At 45.1% G+C, this 14423-nt stretch overlaps 1 pseudogene; it reads left to right on the forward strand.

The window, feature by feature from the left end:
* Positions 1 to 12756: 12756 nt before the first annotated feature.
* Positions 12757 to 12874, forward strand: LOC135052183 (5S ribosomal RNA; annotated as a pseudogene).
* Positions 12875 to 14423: the final 1549 nt, after the last annotated feature.

Raw genomic sequence — 14423 nt, forward strand, 5'->3', positions numbered from 1 at the left:
CTAGAATTTGTGCCTATTGTTTATAAAGTGTCTGTGTCACTTAATCCTTTTCTTTTAGCTGAGTAGTGTTCTATTCGGTGTTTTCCAACTCCGATGCCCGGTAACCCCTAAAAGTGCATGTTTTGTAGATGTCCTCAGTATCACAAGTGAAATAATTATCACCACTAGTGGATCTTTTAAAACGTGTCAGTCAGTAATGACCTGTGCACCCACTGAGGTATCACAAAAGTAGGCCATGTTAGGGGTGATCGAGGGGTGGAGTTGGGAAACACTGGCGTATTGGGCGTTCTACTTAGGGTGATTTCTTCTTGTTAATTTGAAGACTATTGGGCGCTTTCACCATAATGCAGGATAACAAATTTGTCCTTGCACATTAACGTAAACGGTCAGTAGTGAAACATTCGGGAGTCAGTCAGAACTAGGATCCAACAAGATCATTCATGGAGTGAGGGAGGATTTACATCCATTGGCATCAATAGAAATGACTCTGCATAGTTAGGCACCAGTCAGTGGCATAAATACTGCCATTTTGGTCCTCTTGTGTATATACAGGCCCTTGCTTTGCTCTGGTATGGCAAGTGCGGGCACAATGCCAATTACAGCTCCATGTGTACATTTTGTTTTAGAACATAGAATGAGGTTACACTATGTAACCTTTAGCCCCGGTGGGAGAACTTTATGGCAGCTTCCAGAGGGAATGATGAATATCCTTGTACATCCCCCTTACTGTTGAGTTTGTGCTATGCCACTAGTGCTCACATATTTTTTAGGCACACTTACAGAATAGCTCAAGGGATTTGTACAGCCATGACTGAGGTACAGTAGCTGTAGGAAAGAAGGTGTGCATAACCAAAGCTCTATTGCATCTAGCAATATGTGCATAGCGTAATTCTTCTTTTTTACAGTGTGTATAGAATAAAAATGACTGAGTGACTGTAGTCATTTCCACCAAATGGCGTAAACCCAATTTGCTAGGAGTGAGACTGATACAGATTATAAAAACCAATTGGCATTTGAACACTTTCTAGACTAATCTATAACTAAAATTAGCAAAATAGGTACAACTTGCAGAAGAACATTACCATTTATCCTTTTTGTCTCGTTCACAACTGTAATTGGGAAAAACATTGGAACTAAAGTGCATTCTTTTGGATTTATATTATATCCCTGCCAGCCATGTTCTTTCATAGCTTTTGCCTATGTGGCCTTTACTGTGTCCCAAAGTACAGTATCACATTATGGGGGTAATTCAGACCTGATCATAGATGTGCGAAAAAATGCACATCTGTGATCATTTTCTCTGAAATGCGTGGGGCAAGTCTGCCCCGCATGCCGAGTCCTGCCATCCCTCCCCCCAGACATGCGAAAGCATTGCATGGCAGCAATGCTTTTGCATGGTTCAAGTAGCCCTCTGCCTTCGCAGCTGGGCTGTGCAGGCAGACGGCGACCCACCATGTTTTGGGTCTCAACGACTGCATGTGACGACATGCAGCTGCCACGACCTGCCCCAGCAATGGTCCGGACCGTACAACTTGAAAGTCCCCCTCCAGGTCTTAAACTGCGTTCTGAAGAGAACGCAGTTAGGACCTACCACATTCGCGTACCGGCGCACGTGCAAACATCGCTTCATAGAGATTTTTGCACACTTGCGACAGGGTCTGAATTAGGCCGTATGTCCCTTGCAAGTAGGCACCACCCCCAATCTGTTGTTTTGTGAGGGGGTCAATAACATTGTATAGCTCAGACAATCCAAATGTATTGTCCTCCGTATGATGTGGCAAAACAGAGATGGTGAGCACTGTAAATTATCACCATGTTAGAACCTGAGCAGAGCCCTATAGCAACAATAGTTTTAAATATATATATATATATATATAATATATGTAGAAAGCAGATAGCGGCACTCTGGGTCTTTTGTGCAACAAAACTTGTATTGAATATTACAAGTGGACCAACATTTCGGGGCTTGTAGCCCCTTTGTCACGGTGAGTACCTCAAAGTGGCTAAGATCCCTGAAACGTTGGTGTATGTACTTGTGATATTTACTACAAGTTTTTTGCACAAAAGACCCTGAGTGCCGCTGTCTGCTTTCTACATTATCCCTATACTACAGAGGGCGCCTGTGCAGCATTATTCTAATACTCGGAGTGCCGGACTACCGACAACTTGGGAAGAGTCACATCCAGCGGTATGGTAAAAACAGTGGATGGTTTATTCACTGCAGCCACTGCACAGCAGGTAACAAGTCTGGAATTACTGCAGGTCACAAATGCCATACAAAATTACAAAATGAAGCAGTTACAGCAACAGGTTTGTCACTGACTCACAGTTGACATGCATAAGATCTGTGGACCTTCCAGGCCCTGGCACCCTAATGCTAACCACCACTGTGACCTATCGCTTGGCCAGCTTGTCCAGCGTCAGGAGCCCTGTCCTCTGTTTGCAGCAAAGCTTTATCCCAGCTCACAGGTGGTCTGACTGCTTGGTTGTGAACCTCAGCAGGCTCCAAATCCTAGACTGTACCTGACAACCAGCCTACACCCAGGTAGTCAGGTGGTGAGTATTGTTTCTGACTTGTGGCACCATGGCCTCCCTGCCACAAAAAGAAATAAATTAAATGATATATTATTTTTTATTTATTTTATCAAATAAATAGGGCATATGAAAAATGTCCCTTTTTAAGAATCTTATTGTCAGTTTTTTTATATAAATTGTACTCACAAGTTTGTGCGCTTTATATAGTAGTTTTGGACAAAATTCTAGACCAGACCAGAAAAAGGTAGAAAACATGCACAAATCTCTTGCTTTCACAAATGTAGGTGTCTTAATTTTTGGGATTTATTATGCTGTGGGCTCAGTAATTGGTGCCTGTTCTGTATTTCTAGCAGCCGTATTTAATGTTATAGGACACAGTTATTAATCCATACGTTTCTCATTTTACGCTTGGCTAGAGTATTTTAAAAAAGGTACTGTGCTAGTACTCTCCCCCTTACTCTTGAAAAGGAAGTTTAGGCACTTTTTTATGGTTAATACGTTTATTTTACCCATCCATGCCTTTTAGTACAAATTCAAGGAAGAGTGCTTTCCTGATTAGGTAATTTATAGTTAATTCATCAGTCCTTGTTAATAAATGAGATGCTTTTTTTTCCAATTTAGTATTTTTGCAAATTTTCAACTGTTCATAAATTTGCAGAAGACAGTTTATACTGGTTGAAAAGAGAAATCATTTAAAGGATCTTTTGCTTTTAGCATGCAATCAGACGTGTTTATTCTGAACTAAAACAAAAGTCTCTTCTTGGTATTGTTTTTGTTTTGTTTTTAAATTCAATTTTGCTTTCAAAAATTGCACTCTAACATCAATATCAATGATTGTTTTATGTGGTACCCGCATACATTTTTAGAGAAAAATTACAGCGCCAAACTGAATACTCTGAAATATATTCAATACAATGTATGGTATTATACAAAAGTTTTAGGTAGGTGGGGAAATATTGCTGAAAAGTAGGATGCTTTCAAAAATAGAAGTGTTAATAGTTTATTTTAATCAGCAAAATACAAAATGAATGAACAAAAGAGAAATCTAAATCAAATCAGTATTTGGTGTGACCACCCTTTACCTTCAAAACAGCATCAATTCTTCTAGGTACACTGACATTCAGTTTTTGAAGGAACTCTGCAGGGAGGTTTATCCAAAAGAATCTTGTAGAATTAACCAAGGATCTTCTGTGGAAGTAGGCTTGCTCAAATTCTTCTGCATCTTCATGTAATCCCAGACAGGCTCCATGTTGAGATCAGGGATCTGTGGGCCTGATGGTATTGCATGATAGATAAGTACCTGCCTGTATTTCTCAGCATTGAGGACACCATTAATATTGACAAAATCCCCAACTCTATTTGCTGAAATTCAGACCCAAACTTGCAAGGAACCTCCACCATGCTCAGTATTGTATTGCTCTCCAGCCCTTCGGTGAACAAACTGCCTTCTGTTACAGCCAAATAGTTACAATTTTGACTTGTTAGTCCAGAGCAGCCAATTTTCTGTACCTCAGTTCCTATGTTTTCGTGCATAGTTAAGTCGCTTAGCCTTGTATCCACATCAAAGGTATGGCTTTTTGGCTGAAATTCTTCCATGAAGACCACTTCTGGCCAGACTTCTCTGAACAGTAGATGGGTGTACCTGGGTCCTACTGATTTCTGCCAGGTCTGAGCTAATGGACTGCTGGACATCTTCTGATTTCGAAGGGAACTAAGCATGTGTCGTCTTTCATCTGATGCACTAAGTTTCCTTGGCCAACCACTGCGTCTACAGTCCTCTACGTTGCCCGTTTCTTTGTGTTTTTTCAACAGCGGTTGAACAGCACCACTTGAGACCCTAGTCTGCTTTGAAATCTTTGCCTGGGGAGACTTTGCTGATGCAGTATAACTACATGGCATAAAACTGGCTTCCACAACCTCCCCTTTGTAGCATAGTTTGGCTATTCCTCTCCCAGTCTTATGCATCCTACACAGCTATTATGTTTCAGCTAATTACTGTTTCAACCTACATATGAAAATGATGATCATTATCACCTGTTTAGTATGATCATACACCTGACTATAATCCTGCAACATCCCTGACTTGGTGCAAGTGTACCTAGAATTATTGCTGTTTCTCTTACGTCCTAGAGGATGCTGGGGACTCCGTAAGGATCATGGGGTATAGACGGGCTCCGCAGGAGACATGGGCACCTAAAAGAACTTTCTAGTATGGTGTGCACTGGCTCGTCCCTCTATGCCCCTCCTCCAGACCTCAGTTAGATCTTGTGCCCAGAGGAGATAGGGTGCATTACAGGGAGCTCTCCTGAGTTTTCTGTAAAAAGAATTTTGTTAGGTTTTTTATTTTCAGGGAGCTCTGCTGGCAACAGACTCCCTGCATCGTGGGACTGGGGAGAGAAGCAGACCCACTTCTTAAGAGTTAAGGGCTCTGCTTCTTAGGCTACTGGACAGCATTAGCTCCAGAGGGAGTCGGAACACAGGTCTCACCCTGGGGTTCGTCCAGGAGCCGCGCTGCCATCCTCCTCACAGATGCCGGAAAAAAGAAGCCGGGTGAGTATGTCAGACATAAGAAGACATCAGGCGGCAGAAGACTTCAGATCTTCATGAGGCCATTGCTCCCACACTTACACACAAACATGGCACTGATGGGTGCAGGGCGCAGGGGGGGCGCCCTGAGCAGCAATAAACCTCGTTTTAGGCAAAAAAAAGTATGTAGTTAGGCTGCGGAGGCAGTAAACTACAGATCCCCGACATTTTTTTTTCTGATTCACGAGCGGGACCGAAGCATGCCGCGTGAGGGGGCGGAGCTTGATACCTCTGTACTAACCAGCGCCATTTTCTCCACAGAGGCTGCAGAGAACGCTGGCTCCCCGGACTCTCCCCTGCTGAGCATCAGAGGGCTGAAAAAAAGAGAGGGGGGCACATAATTAAGGCGCAGTGAGTGGGGAAATCTATAAACATATATATATATATATATATATATATATATATATATATATATATATATATATATATATATATATGCGCTATCTGGGGTTTTCTTTCCCCAGGGTCAGTTGGCGCTGGTGTGTGCTGGCATACTCTCTCTCTGTCTCTCCAAAGGGCCTTCTTTAGGGAATTGTCCCCTTATAGTTATATCCCAGTGTGTGTGGGGTGTCGGTACGTGTGTCGGCATGTCTGAAACGGAAGGCTTATCCAAAGAGGAGGTGGAACAGATGAGTGGTGTGTCTCAGTCGGCGGTGCCGACTCAGGACTGGATGGTTATTTGGCATATGTTAAATGCTAGTGTAGCTTCACTGCTTAAAAGACTGGACAAAGCAGAGTCCAGTGCGTCGGCAGGTAATCAATCTACGGATTATACCGACTCACAGGACCCGTCGGGGTCTCAGAAACGTCCCTTCTCACAAATAAGGGACACAGATACCGACACGGACTCTGATTCCAGTGTCGACTGATGAAGCAAGATTGCACCCCAGGGTGACAAAAAGTATTCAGTGCATGATTATTGCAATAAAAGATGTTACATATCACTGATGAGCCCTCGGTGCCCGACACGAGGATACACATGTTTAAGGGAAAGAAACAAGTTATAAACTTTCCTCCTTCCCATGAAATTAATGAGTTATGTGAAAAAGCATGGGAAACTCCAGATAGGAAACTGCAGATTCCCAAAAGGGTTCTTATGGCGTACCCTTTCCCTACACAGGACAGGGTACGTTGGGAATCCTCTCCCACAGTGGACAAAGCCTTAACACGCCTTTCCAAGAAGGTGGCGCTACCGTCCCCTGACACAGCGGCCCTCAAGGATCCTGCGGACCGCAGGCAAGAGACTACACTAAAGTCTATCTACACTCATACTGGTACTTTGCTTAGACCGGCAATTGCGTGGGTATGTAGTGCAGTAGCAGCTTGGACGGATACACTGTCAGCTGACCTTGATACTCTAGATAGGGATACAATTTTGTTAACATTAGCTCATATATTAAGGACGCAGTCTTTTATATATGAGGGACGATCAAAGAGACATTGGTTTACTGGGTTCAAGAGCCAATGCTATGGCTATTTCGGCAAGAAGAGCCTTATGGATCCGCCAATGGACGGGGGATGCAGACTCAAAAAGGCATATGGAGGTTTTACCTTACAAAGGTGATGTATTGTTTGGGGACAGCCTCGCGGACCTGATCTCTACAGCTACCGCGGGTAAGTCGACCTTTTTACCTTTTGTTCCCCAACAGCAAAAGAAAACCCCACAATATCAGATGCAGTCCTTTCGGTCGCATAGATCCAGAAGAGGTCGGGGCTCCTCTTTCCTCGCCAGAGGTAAGGGTAGAGGCAAGAGGACACCTGCTGCGGCTGGTTCCCAAGAGCAAAAGTCCTCCCCGGCTTCCGCTAAGTCTACCGCATGACGCTGGGGCTCCCCTGCGGGAGTCCGCACAGGTAGGGGCACGCCTTCGACTATTCAGCCAAGTCTGGGTTCAGTCAGACGTGGACCCTTGGGTGATAGAAATAGTCTCCCAGGGCTACAAGCTGGAATTCGAAGAGGTGCCCCCACGCCGATTTTTTAAGTCGGCCTTACCAGCTTCTACCCCAGAGCGGGAAGTAGTGCTAGCTGCAATTCAAATGCTGTGTCAACAGCGAGTGATTATCAGGGTTCCCCTGAGCCAACAGGGAAAAGGGTATTATTCAACCCTATTTGTGGTTCCGAAGCTGGATGGTTCGGTAAGGCCCATTTTAAACCTAAAATTTCTGAACCTGTACCTGAAAAGATTCAAATTCAAGATGGAATCGCTCCAAGCGGTGATAGCCTGCCTGGAAGGGGGGGATTTTATGGTGTCACTGGACATTAAGAATGCTTACCTTTATGTCCCCATATATCCCCTCTCATCAGGAGTACCTGAGATTCGCGGTACAGGATTGTCATTATCAGTTTCAGACGTTGCCGTTTGGGCTGTCCACGGCCCCGAGGATTTTCACCAAGATAATGGCGGAAATTATGGTGATCCTGCGCAAGCGAGGAGTCACAATTATCCCATATTTGGACGATCTCCTGATAAAAGCGAGATCAAGAGAGCAATTACTGGAGAACGTGTCACTCTCTCAGAGAGTGCTTCAACAACATGGGTGGATTCTCAATCTACCAAAGTCACAGTTGGTTCCGACAACTCGACTACCGTTCCTAGGCATGATACTGTAGAATGTAAGCTCTCACGAGCAGGGCCCTCTTCACTCATGTGCTTATCCTTTCTTACTTTAATAATCTTCAACTGCACCAATTCCATCAGTCTTCTGCCACCTGATACTTATTCCAGTGTCATCTGCTGATGTAACTATGTTTATTTACCCTGTACTTGTCCTATACTGTCATCAACTGTAAGTTGCTGTTTTCCTGTTTGATTATTTGTTTATGTACTCTGTAATTGGGCGCTGCGGAACCCTTGTGGCGCCATATAAATAAAGGATGATAATAATAATAATAATAATAATAATACTGGACACGGAACAAAAGAAAGTTTTCCTCCCGTTGGAAAAAGTCCAGGACCTCCAGAACATGGTCCGAGAACTACTAAAGCCGAAAAGAGTGTCAGCTCATCAATGCACTCGGGTTCTGGGGAAAATGGTGGCAACTTACGAGGCCATTCCCTTCGGCAGGTTCCATGCAAGGACGTTTCAATGGGATCTTCTGGACAAATGGTCCGGGTCCCATCTACAATTACATCAAAAAATAACACTGTCCCCCAGGGCCAGGGTGTCTCTTCTATGGTGTCTACAAAGTGCTCACCTTCTAGAGGGTCGCAGGTTCGGCAATCAGGACTGGATCCTGGTAACCACGGACGCGAGCCTCCGAGGATGGCGAGCAGTCACCCAAGGAAGAAATTTTCAGGGACTATGGTCAGACCAGGAGTCCTGTCTACACATCAACGTGTTGGAGCTAAGGGCCATATACAACAGCCTTCGACAAGCGGAGAATCTTCGCAACCTACCGGTTCTGATTAAATCAGACAATGTCACAGCAGTAGCTCATGTGAAACGCCAAGGCGGGACAAGAAGCAGAGTCACGATGGCGGAAGCCACCAGGATTCTTCGCTGGGCGAAAAATCACGTAAGCACTCTGTCAGCTGTCTTCATTCCGGGAGTGGACAACTGGGAAGCAGACTTCCTCAGCAGACACCATCCCCATCCAGGAGAGTGGGGACTTCATCAAGAAGTCTTTGCAGAGATAACGGGTCTCTGGGGAGTTCCTCAAATAGACATGATGGCGTCGCACCTCAACAAGAAGCTTTGGAGGTATTGTGCCAGGTCCCGGGACCCTCAGGCAATAGCAGTAGACGCTCTGGTAACGCCATGGGTGTTCCAGTCGGTCTATGTGTTTCTTCCGCTTCCTCTCATCACAAAAGTGTTGAGGATCATAAGATGAAAAAGAGTACAGACCATACTCATTGTTCCAGACTGGCCTCGAAGGGCCTGGTACTCAGATCTTCAGGAGACGCTCACAGAAGATCCTTGGCCTCTTCCTCTGAGAGGACCTGTTACAGCAGGGGCCCTGTCTGTTCCAAGACTTACCGCGGTTACGTTTGACGGCATGGCGGTTGAACGCCGGATCCTAGCGGAGAACGGTATTCCGGAGGCTAGGAAGGAGGTGACGTCAAAACATTATCACCGTATCTGGCGGAAATATGTCTCTTGGTGTGAAACCAAGAATGCTCCTACGGAAGATTTCCATCTGGGTCGTTTTCTCCACTTCCTACAGACAGGAGTGGATATGGGCCTAAAGTTAGGCTCTGTTAAAGTACAGATTTTGGCTTTGTCAATATTCTTTCAGAAGGAATTGGCTTTTCTTCCAGAAGTCCAGACTTTTGTAAAAGGAGTACTGCACATCCAGCCTCCTTTTGTGCCTCCAGTGGCACCATGGGACCTTAACGTGGTGTTGCAGTTCCTTAAATCACACTGGTTTGAACTGCTTAAAACGGTGGAGTTAAAATTTCTCACCTGGAAGGTGGTCATGTTGTTAGCCTTGGCATCTGCGAGGCGTGTGTCAGAATTGGCGGCCTTGTCTTACAAGAGCCCTTACTTGATTTTTCATGTGGATAGAGTGGAATTGAGGACTCGTCCTCAATTTTTACCCAAGGTGGTGTCTTCATTTCATATGAACCAACCTATAGTGGTGCCTTTGGCTACGAGTGACTTGGAGGATTCCATGTCCCTGGATGTAGTCAGGGCCTTAAAAATGTATGTAGCCAGGACGGCTTGAATTAGGAAAACAGATGCATTGTTGTTCCTGTAGGCGTGCCAATCTTGTTGGCAGCATGCTTCGAAGCAGACTATTGCTCGCCGGATCTGTAACACAATTCAGCAGGCTTATGTTACGGCTGGATTGCTGTTACCACATTTAGTAAAGGCCCATTCCACTAGGAAGGTGGGCTCTTCTTGGGCGGCTCGACATTACAGCTTTGCCGAGCAGCAACTTGGTCGGGGTCAAACACCTTTGCTAAATTCTACAAGTTTGATACCCTGGCTGATGAGGACCTAGCATTTGCTCAGTCGGTACTGCAGAGTCATCCGCACTCTCCCGCCAGATTGGGAGCTTTGGTATAACCCCATGGTCTTGGAGTCCCCAGCATCCTCTAGGACGTAAGCGAAAATAAGATTTTAAACCTACCGGTAAATCTTTTTCTCCTAGTCCGTAGAGGATGCTGGGCGCCCGTCCCAGTACGGAAAATCTGCAAGACTTGTATATAGTTATTGCTTACATAAGGGTTATGTTACAGTTAGAATCGGTCTTGGACGGATACTGTTGTTTGTTCATACTGTTAACTGGTTAGGTGTATTCCAGGTTATATGGTATGATTGGTGTGGGCTGGTATGAATCTTGCCCTTAGATTAACAAAATCCTTTCCTCGTATTGTCCATCTCCTCTGGGCACAGTTCTCTAACTGAGGTCTGGAGGAGGGGCATAGAGGGAGGAGCCAGTGCACACCATATCAGAAAGTTCTTTTAGGTGCCCATGTCTCCTGCAGAGCCTGTCTATACCCCATGGTCCTTACGGAGTCCCCAGCATCCTCTACGGACTAGGAGAAAAAGATTTACCGGTAGGTTTAAAATCTTATTTTTAAATGCAAAGGGTGGTCACACCAAATATTGACTTGATTTAGATTTCTTTTCTGTTCATTCACTTTGCATTTTGTTAATTGATAAAAATAAACTATTAGCTCGTCCATTTTTGAAAGCATTCCTATTTTGCAGCATTGTTTCCACACCTGCCTAAAACTTTTGCACAGTATTGCATGTATAAATACACGTGTCCCCACACAGCCTTGCCAAATTTTGCAGTGTTTTGCGTAGCGTGAACGCACACCGCCATGCTGCTATGCGCGCGCACCTAATTATAGAAAAACGGGTAGCGGGAACTAATCAACACGCTACCCGACCTAATGCCTCCCCGCTGTCTCCCCCTTGTGTGTTTGGTAGCGGGAGAGCCCACTTCCCACTGCCTACGTTCTTCTCGCTACCTCTGTGAAGCTGCATGCTCCCGCCACAGCGTGTTGGTCCCAATAAGTACAAGCTGCGGGAGCATAGCTGTCCGCTGCTCATACTTGGTCATTGCTGCTGACTCCCCCCTCCTGTTCCAGGCAGCGGGAGCATTGCTCCATCACTGTCTGTGTTTGTGTTTTGCAGTGTTGCAAATGCGGAAGTATGCCTATGCACACTATAGCGTGCCGCACGTACGCATCGCGGCCAACAATGTACGAGAACACATCTGTAGTAGTCCAATAAGTTAGGTGCAAATATTGGCATTCAAGCCACAAAATATGTTAAAATAAATGTAATCATAAATAATTACACAAATGGCATAAAATGTCATAATGAACAAATATAAATGAACTGTAAAGGCCACAATACAAGTTACTGTCTCAGTTCTCTCAAATATGCTGTTGACTATAATGAGACAGTCTCAGCAAATAATGTTATAGATGGGAGATGTCCGTAAAAATCCTGTGGTATAATAGTCAGGTTTCACATATGACGTAGTTTCCTATGCCTCATATGGAAAATGTACATTTACCGTAGTGTGGGGTAACATTGCCTGTGGGCCATCAGGCAATAGGTACTCGGGAAACAAAAAACTGCTTTAACAGCGCCTTTAGATTAACCACATATAAATGAATGAAGTTACCCTGGTACTATGCGCTGCCGTACTAAACACTGTGTGTGTTTAAATGATTGAGATAGAAATTAAAGTAGAAACGGCTGCGCAAAGTAACAGGGAAAATTATGATAACAGAGCCGACGTGTATAAAAGGGTTTATTAAACAAAGAAAATAAAAACATGTATACACAAAATGATTAGTAAAACTTAGTTCGATACCGTGAGATAATGATATTGCTTTGCACCCTGATGGTATAAAGGCAAGACTTATCTACCAATAATAGTGACTGAGTAGCAGCAAGAGACCATATAGCACTGATTGTACTCTGAATAGGGATAGTGAATAATGGATAAGTATGAGTCACTAATTAGCAGTATAGAAATGTTGCAGTTCCGTGATACAATGTAATTGCCGTATTGGAGATAGGCTGAGTGTGTTATACTGTTAAAATACCTCTCATGTGGGCTGGTACAACCGAGCGTCCTCGGTTGAAAGTCCTGCAGTGCCCACAGCGTGGCTGCTTGGTGAGAGGGATATATTCCGTTCAGTGATCGTGTGAGGCTGGATGCCGCGTGTTGGTAAGAGGCAGTTCTGCCAGAAGTGCGGTGTCCGTGCAGTGCCTCTCCAGGGCACGGTACTGCTGTGGCTTTTTCCCGTTCGGCAGTTGCGGGAGGCTAGCTGGCCGCGTGCTGTGAGGAAGCGGCTTACGGCGGTCACAGTGCAGAGATGAATGGGGCTGCTCAGAGACAAGTACTGTTAAGCGGGTGCAAAGTTCAGGGTATCGCCAGATAGAGTCTAACGCGTTTCGTCTCGTGACCCATGACTTTCTCAAAGGTGCAGCACCTGTCTAGGGCTGTCATGAGGCCAAGCCTTGGCTTCGGCTTGAATGACAAAGGCAGTGGTTGCCTGGGCTGATGCAATGGAAGGAGATTTTTCAGTAGAGCAAGAATCTCATATGGCTCATATAAAAAATGGCAATGTTCCTGGAAGCATTGGATATGAGCAAAGTATTTACTCCAGGGCATCAGTCCTAACTATTCCTGCTCATAGAGCAGTTTAGCTGGGTACGTGGAAGATCTACAGTCACACCACACTGGATATGCCCAATCTCACCAGATCTTGGAAGTTATACAGTGTGGGGCCTGGTGAGTACTTGGATGGTAAACATCTGTGAATACCAGGTGCTGTAGGTGGAATCATTGTTTGTTTTTTTTCTGAAAATATTCTTTTTGGTAAGAATTGACAGATATTCTGGAGTCGGAAGCAGACTCCAAGAAGGTCAGGTTCCTTCCACATACAGTTCAAACCTAAAAGTTCTATATTTCGGTCCTTTAGTGGTATCTAACATGTCGTGTTGGTCTTACACTATCAATGGAAGCCTGTCACAGGTTTGAATCCCACGTCCGTGTGATTGGAAACTAGGAAAGCATTGGGCTACCAGAAGATCTACAGTGTTGGGCCGGGTTAGTACTCGCATGGGAGACCATCGGGGAATAACAGGTGCTGTAGAAAAATTAAACCATCAGCTGATGGTGTGGGCTCCGCCTGGGGGACCCCAGGTTGGGGGGACAACTTCTTCAGGTCACACAGATCTGGCACGGTATCTCTAGTTATGCTCAGCCCGTCTTGGCTATAGATGAAGGCCTGGCTTTGCAAGAAGCAGGTCAGAAATTTGCTTCGGTCAGGAATAGGCATTCCAGTTCCTCTGGCAAACAAGGACAAAGTTTTACTTCAACCTGATTTTAGTCGGAAGCCAAATGGGTCATTTCGGCCCATGCTCAATCCTAAAATGCTGAACAAATACATTTGGAAATGTGGAATCGTACGTTCCTTATGTGTGGAGCCATGGCTTTTATGGCATCCCTGGATATACAGGATGCTTACCTACATGTTCCGATACCACTGTCCATCAGTGTTATCCAAGGTTTGCTGTCCTTCAAACAGCATTTTCAGTTATAGGCCTTACCCTTTGGGTTAGCCACAGTCCCCAGAGTATTTACCAGGAATATGGGGGCAATAATAGGATTTTAATACCTACCGGTAAATCTTTTTCTCCTAGTCCGTAGAGGATGCTGGGGACTCCAAAAGGACCATGGGGTATAGACGGGATACGCAGGAGACATGGGCACACTATAAGACTTTGAATGGGTGTGAAATGGCTCCTCCCTCTGTGCCCCTCCACCAGACCTCAGTTATAGGAACTGTGCCCAGGGAGACGGACATTTCGAGGAAAAGGATTTTTGTTACACTAAGGGTGAGATACAAACCAGCTCACACCACAACACACTGTACAACTGGATTACCAGGAATACCAGATAACAGTATGAACGAAAACCAGCAACAAGCTGAACATAACTGATACACAACCTTCGTGTAACCGAAAACAACAACTAACAATACAACTGCAAGTAACAGTACGCACTGGGATGGGCGCCCAGCATCCTATATGGACTAGGAGAAAAGGATTTACCGGTAGGTATTAAAATCCTATTTTCTCTTACGTCCTAGAGGATGCTGGGGACTCCAAAAGGACCATGGGGTCTATACCAAAGCTCCAGACCGGGCGGGAGAGTGCGGACGACTCTGCAGCACCGATTGAGCAAACATGAGGTCCTCATCAGCCAGGGTATCAAACTTGTAGAACTTAGCAAAAGTGTTTGAACCTGACCACGTAGCTGCTCGGCAAAGTCGAAGTGCCGAGACCCCTCGGGCAGCCGCCCAAGATGAGCACGCCTTTCTGGT

Source organism: Pseudophryne corroboree, chromosome 2 (assembly GCF_028390025.1).
Source record: "Pseudophryne corroboree isolate aPseCor3 chromosome 2, aPseCor3.hap2, whole genome shotgun sequence".
Classification (NCBI taxonomy): Eukaryota; Metazoa; Chordata; class Amphibia; order Anura; family Myobatrachidae; genus Pseudophryne; species Pseudophryne corroboree.